This window comes from Daucus carota, chromosome 5 (genome assembly GCF_001625215.2).
Source record: "Daucus carota subsp. sativus chromosome 5, DH1 v3.0, whole genome shotgun sequence".
In the NCBI taxonomy this organism is placed as follows: domain Eukaryota; kingdom Viridiplantae; phylum Streptophyta; class Magnoliopsida; order Apiales; family Apiaceae; genus Daucus; species Daucus carota.
This window is the reverse complement of record NC_030385.2, coordinates 13,038,917-13,045,710: the sequence shown is the minus strand read 5'-3', so window position 1 is coordinate 13,045,710 and position 6,794 is coordinate 13,038,917. Positions and strand designations below refer to the sequence as shown.

Below are 6,794 nucleotides of genomic sequence, written 5' to 3'. Positions count from 1 at the left end.
ACTAAAAGGCAAAAAAAATTAGTTGAGTGGTAAGTTTCTAAAAACATAATAAGTTCGGTGACAAAAAAATCTATTCACCCTATAATATTATATTCAAAATGTATTGGTAAAAATAATACTTCCACTATTACTTCCATTTCTTGACACTTTCTGATGTCCTCTTCAATTGTTTACATTTCAAAATTTACAAAAAATAGTTAATGAGTCTCACAACTTCTCCACTCTTCTCTTCTTTTCACAATACTTTTACTCAAATATCTTCTTTTTATACTTTAAAAATCAATGGGTTTCACCTACATTTTTTCCTTTTCCACTACTTTATACATATTCATTAACTTCCGTGCCTAACCCATTCAATAAGAAATGGGAAGGACGGAGGGAGCATTAGAAAATGGGAAAAAATATGTAAAATGTGGAAAATAAAATTTTTATTATTAAAAATCAATTGAGGTTAGACCTATAGCTAAAAGAAATATTGAAACAGCGATAGAAAAATTTAAACAATGAAAATGACTTCTCCTAACATATTTTTCAAAATTATAACTTAAAAGATTATATAACTAATTTGTTAGATTTGTGCTAAATAGAATCTATGAATGTATAACTATAGTAGTTTTAAAGAATTAGATTTTTCATATTATGACAAACAATGACAATCATTTTTCAATTAAGTGACTTGCATACATAAAACATTTTCATTAATCAGAATTTATTGAGATAATATTAGTGTATTATTAGTATATGTTAATGAAGACACTAAATTTTTTAAAAAAAAATTATATTTCTTTTATTTTCTTGAGACATCGAAAAATCAAAATAGTACAGATAAAATAGAACGATTTAGCAAAATGATGAAACAATGAATATAAAACTATGATTCTTGAAATTATTGGGTCCGATATCACGATGTGACTTCAAGTCTTTAACGATTATATATCAGTGTTATCAATTCCAATTTCAATTCAGCCCGATGAACACGTAACTTAAAAATGATTAAAATGAAACTTACAAAATGCAGCTCATCCTATATTACATGATTCAGTAGATGGACACATTATTTGATGAAATTGAGGCAGAACTTGTAAAAGACGAAAAATGCTGGAAAATGGGTGGTGGACTTGGATCAAATTAAGGGGCCGTTTGGATGAGCTTAAAATAAGTGCTTTTTGATTAAAATAAAAAAGTGGAGTAGAATTTAGAAACAAGTTAAGACTTATAAGTGATTAAAGTGTTTGAGAAATAAGTAGAAATCCTGAAACAAAAGCTAGCATTCCTAGCTTTTTTTAAGTACTTCTTGACTTTTTACACAAACGGTAAGAAATAAGTGTTTTAAATTTATAAACCAGAAGTCGTCTTTTAAGCTGCATGCCAAACAGCCCCTAAGTCAACAAACCTCTGGCTTCTTTGACCTGGCCAACATCAAATTAAGTTGTTTCTTATTATTACCATATCATCTTTTTTTTGTTTAAACTTTTTGACACTGCTGAGTTTTTTAATTCATTCACTGCTGATTCTTACTTGCAACTTGGGACAGGTACTACATTTTTATCACAGAGTTTACTCAGTTTAGTACAGTCTTGAATTTTTTTTGTCGGGATCCTAGCTGTGAACACATTGTCGGGATAATTCAAATAGCTTATCATGTTCTTATAGTACATAAGAAGGCTTATTAAAAACCACATGTATTGATCACCAACTGAAATTTGTGTCTAGTCTGAGTTTGTTGTGCTAATGTGTGAACTCTAGATTTGAAGTTGGTTCTTTTAGATTTTTTTTTATAACTTTAAGATGACAAGTTTGCACTGATAGGGAGTATTATACTTAGTGATATGAATTGTTGAAAAAATTTAGATGAGATGAACTTAATTTACGACAAACAAGGGTTTGTTATAATAAATTTATAGAGGGAAAATGCACAATCGTACATGTTTTACAGGTTTTCATGATGATTTTACTCTTAAAGTAGAATAAACTTATGATTAGACTATGTAAGCTTGATGATTTTACTCCAAAGTAGAATAAACTTATGATTATACTATGTGAGCTTGGCACAGAGTATTGGAAACTAGGATGGAAACTTTTTGGATCATTTTCTAAGGATTATGTTCAACAAAGAGGGCATGTTATATATAATGATGTGTGTGCTATTTAGGGTAAATGCTTAGGAAATGGCCGAGTGCACCATGTTGGTAAAAGACATCTTTTTTTTTCATCTTTAAGATTATTTTAAATGTGGGAGTTATTATGAGTGTCGCCTTTTGTTGGCAGGTTATATACAGTATGTTATTAGCAAAGTAATGTGCTTCAATTATGGAATGTTTTGTGACTCGGTTAAAATTCTTATACATCTTGAAAGAGATTTACACAAGATTGTAAATTTGAGTCACTGATATATATTGACTTGTTGCAGAACAAGAAGTTTTTTCAGGATTTCTCTTTCTCTAATTATCATTAACCTTGCGGCCATAATGGAGATTCTGGTGAGAATCTCCTCTAATCCGTTTACAAGGAAGTTAGTGAAAATTTCGGTGTTGGGCCATCTGATTTAGGATACCTGATATTCATACGAAACTTTTCTCGAGGGCTTGCTTCACTAGTGGCAGGGATACTGGCAATACACTATGATCGTCCAGTAATTCTTGCCATTAGGACTCTTTGCTAGGGATGATAATTTGTACCGAATCAATGGATACCCGATCCGTACCAACCCGATTGTGTTTTACCGAACCCGAATATTTCGGGTTTGGGTTCAGGTTCAGGTTTAATTTTTAAACCTGAACTACTTTCAGGTCGGGTTCAGGTTTATAGCATACCGTTTCGAAACCGACACGAAAACCCGAAAACCCAAAACTCGTTTCTAGCTGAACCCGAATTGACCCGAAACCCGTATTTATATATAAATAATTTAATATATATTAATAATATATACATAGTACATAAAATAACATAAGTAGACTTCCTTACTATCCTTTACCTAATTACACAAACCCTTATTTTCAATTTCATATCAGCGGACACTGGGCAGCAGCACATCAGCGGCATTCTGATTTTAACGGCTCGTGATAAAGTAAGTCATTCAATTCATTTACATAATAAACCATTAAACCCCATATTTCACTATTGTTGCCATTAGATCTTGAATTTTGATGTCCCATTATGACTGTTATTTTCTGCAAAAGTGGACATATAGTCATTTGTTGATGTGTGTAGTGGCCAGTGTGTTTGATCCTCATTTGTTTTATTTCAGGTTACTAGAAATCTGGAACATGGAAATTGCAAAAACTTCAAAGACGTGCTTTTCTAAACTAACATTTTTTTTTCGGGTTTCGGGTAACCCGAACCCGAATAAAACCCGTCGGGTTCGGGTTTTCACGGGTTCGGGTTCGGGTAGGCTATATCAATTGGGTTCGGATTTGATTTTTACTAAATCTGTTTCGACCGACCCGATTGCCATCCCTACTCTTTGCTGGGCATCGGCAATAGCTGTAGTGGGAGTAATCCACTATTTTGGGCAAATCATCTTCTGACATGCAGTTAATGACTTTGGACTCACAATTGTAATACCCCCACTCCAATATTTTATAGCTGATAGTTGCAAGGGACTGGATTTGGTCTTCTGCATTTTGTTGGCACAGTAGGTGGCATAGGAGGTGGTGTTCTTGCCACTATAATGGACAGACATGAATTTTGGGGTGTTCCAAGATGGCGTTGTGCCTTCATTATGATGTCAACTTTTTAATTGGATTTCTTGTATTTTCATTTGTTGTTGATCCAAGATGAACAATGAGCAGTGACAATACCTCTAAAGCAAGTTCTGACAGGTGAGTGGAAAATTATCCGGAGAAGTGGCGTTGATTAATAATTAATAGCCTTATTTTCCATATCTTGTAATACTTGTTTACTCATGCATTTAAAAGCATAACCCAAAACTAGGACTAATAATCTGTTTGGGAGTGCTGTTAAAAATTGCTGTGCGGTCAGGAAAATGTGCTGGTAAAAAAAGTTTTGTTGCAGAAATCTGATAACTGTTTGGTAAGTTTTTTGATATTTACTTATTTTAAGTTATAATATAAAAAAAATATTTTTTGTGGTGAGGTTTGATAGTGAAATTTGTAACAGCTTCCTGCAAAAGCTGAAAGCAGCTTTTTCCAAAAGAATGAGAGGACCTGCTTTTTCTAAAAGCAGCTTTTCGGCTAAAAGCTGCTGTTCACAAAAGCTGATTTTAGATTTACCAAACAGTTTTTCACCTGCTTTTCAGCAAAAGCTGCTGTTGTTGTCTGCAGCAACCCCAAACAGTACCTAAGTGAGCTTTTTAGTAGTACTTGCTTACTCTATCTCTTCAATTTTTTACGTAAGCTTTGGTAGAAAAGGGGACTGCTACTCCGACATCAGTATGGCTAGAATCTTGGAAAGCAACGAAAGATGTCCTTAAGGTGCACACTTTTTTAGATTATCATTTTGCAAGGTCTAATTGGATTGCTGCCTTGGACGTCAATGGTGTTTTTCATATTGTCATTTCAATTAGTTGGTGTGTATGTTTGCATTATACGACACTTTTGCATGTCATGAGTCAATGGACTAGGTAATAATGAATCATACACAAATGCCTAAAGTTCACAGGCTTGTACTTTTGATAAGGATACATATACATACATATTCAAATCAATTGGGGACGGGGTACATTTACTCGATAATTCTTACATGTATGTTGCCAGAGCCGTGCCTGAGGGTGTTCCAAGTGTTCAACGGAACATCGTCCAAAATTTTAAGGAGCCCATTTTTTAGTGCCTTATACACATAATATATAGTCTTGGAAAAAAAATAATTATAATTTCATTTCAAAAAAGAAAAGTGCAGATAGAATAAAGTTTAAAAAATAATACACGGTAACTAATTATCAATTATAATTATAAGTAAACTTAAAACATGTTATATTGATCTTAAAGATTAAAATTAATCATAATAATTTAATATAGACTACTAGTCTTACTTATTTCATTAAAATATAATACAACCGTGAACACTAGGGTTTTGTAGACAACTTCTACATTTTATTATTTTTTTAGTAATTCAATTCTTAGGTGATTAATTTATTTTATTTTATAACTACATGCAATGTTTACATATTAAATGAAAAATATTAACTTATAAAATTACATTGATTAAATTATATATTTATATAAAATTTAAATAGGTTTACATATAAATTAGGTTTATGTAATTGTTTTTTTATAATGATTACATCTTATTAATTATGTACTTGTAATTTATCTCTTGATTTTCGATATATTTAAATTATATTATAAAAGAAGATATTTAGTTAATTTTTGTATTTCATTTACTTTATTATTTTATTTTATTTTAATTATAGGGCACCCGTCTAAAATTTTGTGCAGGGCACATAAAATCTCAGGCACGGCTCTGTATGTTGCTCATTTCGTGTCAACCATCTCAATAATGGCTAATAATGCAGGTTTTGACTACAACAGTGCGGCAACCCTCCTCAGTCTATTTGCAACTGGATGTGCCATCAAATCTTTCTTGGGTGGTGTAATAGAAGACTAGATTACCCGGATCTACCCTCATTCTGGACGCATGATGTGTGCACAGTTTAATGCATTTGTAGGTATCCCTTTCACCTGGTCCGTTCTTCGTGTAATTCCCCGGTCAGTCAGAAGCTATTACACATTTGATGTGAAACTTCTTATGATGGGCCTTACCATTAGCTGGAATGCTATTGCAGTCAATGGCCCTATGTTTGCTAAGGTGGTCCCTGCCAAGCATTGGACTATGATATATGCATTTGATCGAGCTTTTGAGGGATCTTTCTCTTCGTTTGCTACTCCAGTTGTTGGAATTCTTGCAGAGCAGGTATATGGTTACAATCCTAGGCCCCGCCCAGCGCCACCAGTCCCTCTGTCCTACCCCACAGGCGCCCCATCCTAACCCCAACCCTCATTGCTCCCTCTCCCTTGTCCATTCCTCGACCCCGACCTTTCTCATTACTCCAACAACCTCTCCACTCCTCTCCGGAGACCAAATCTCTTCTCTATCTGTCCACAAACTCATCATTCTTCTCCATCCATGTAATTTTCGACCTAATCTATGTGCTTTGTTATTATATTTTTAATAAGTCAATTAATGCCCCTAGTTGTGGTCAATCAATGAAATCTAGTGATGGTCGAAATTAATGGTGGTAGTGGTAATTTGAGGTTGATTTGTATATATGTATTTATTTATTAAAAAAACTGAGCATTCACAAAATATAATGTTGCAATCACTGATTACTACTCCCTCCGTCCCAAAATAGTTGTCACATTTGGTTTTGTGCCGGTCAAATTGACTTAAGTTTGACTGAAATTTATTAATAGTTTATTAATTGATAAAATAAAAAAAATATGTCACCGGAAATAATTTTTAATCTACTTTAAGATGTAATTTTCAGTTTTTAAAATAATGAGTGATTGACTTATAATCTTTGGTCAAAACTTAGTCAATTTGACCAACAAAAATAGAGATGTGACAACTATTTTGGGACGGAGGGAGTAGTTTTTATTATAGTTTTGTTTTTAGTGTAGTAGTGTCATATATATATATATATATATATATATATATATATATATATATATATATATATATATATAACTAGAAACCAGTTTCCCTACCACTATTTATAACTACGGGTATTTATACTGCACTAATCACTGTTTTTATACAGTATGTATACAAAGATTTTTATTATCAATATTGAGAAAATTTACATATCTAAATTATTGATAATCGATTATAGATGA

General features: G+C 32.5%; 1 long non-coding RNA gene across 1 annotated transcript; it reads left to right on the top strand.

Annotated features, from left to right (window-relative positions):
• The first annotated feature begins 2,947 nt into the window (after positions 1-2,947).
• Positions 2,948-6,560, top strand: LOC108222364 (uncharacterized). The gene is made up of 3 exons (XR_010291991.1): positions 2,948-3,067; positions 3,248-4,433; positions 5,474-6,560. It is a non-coding gene; the product is annotated as an uncharacterized LOC108222364 (long non-coding RNA).
• Positions 6,561-6,794: the final 234 nt, after the last annotated feature.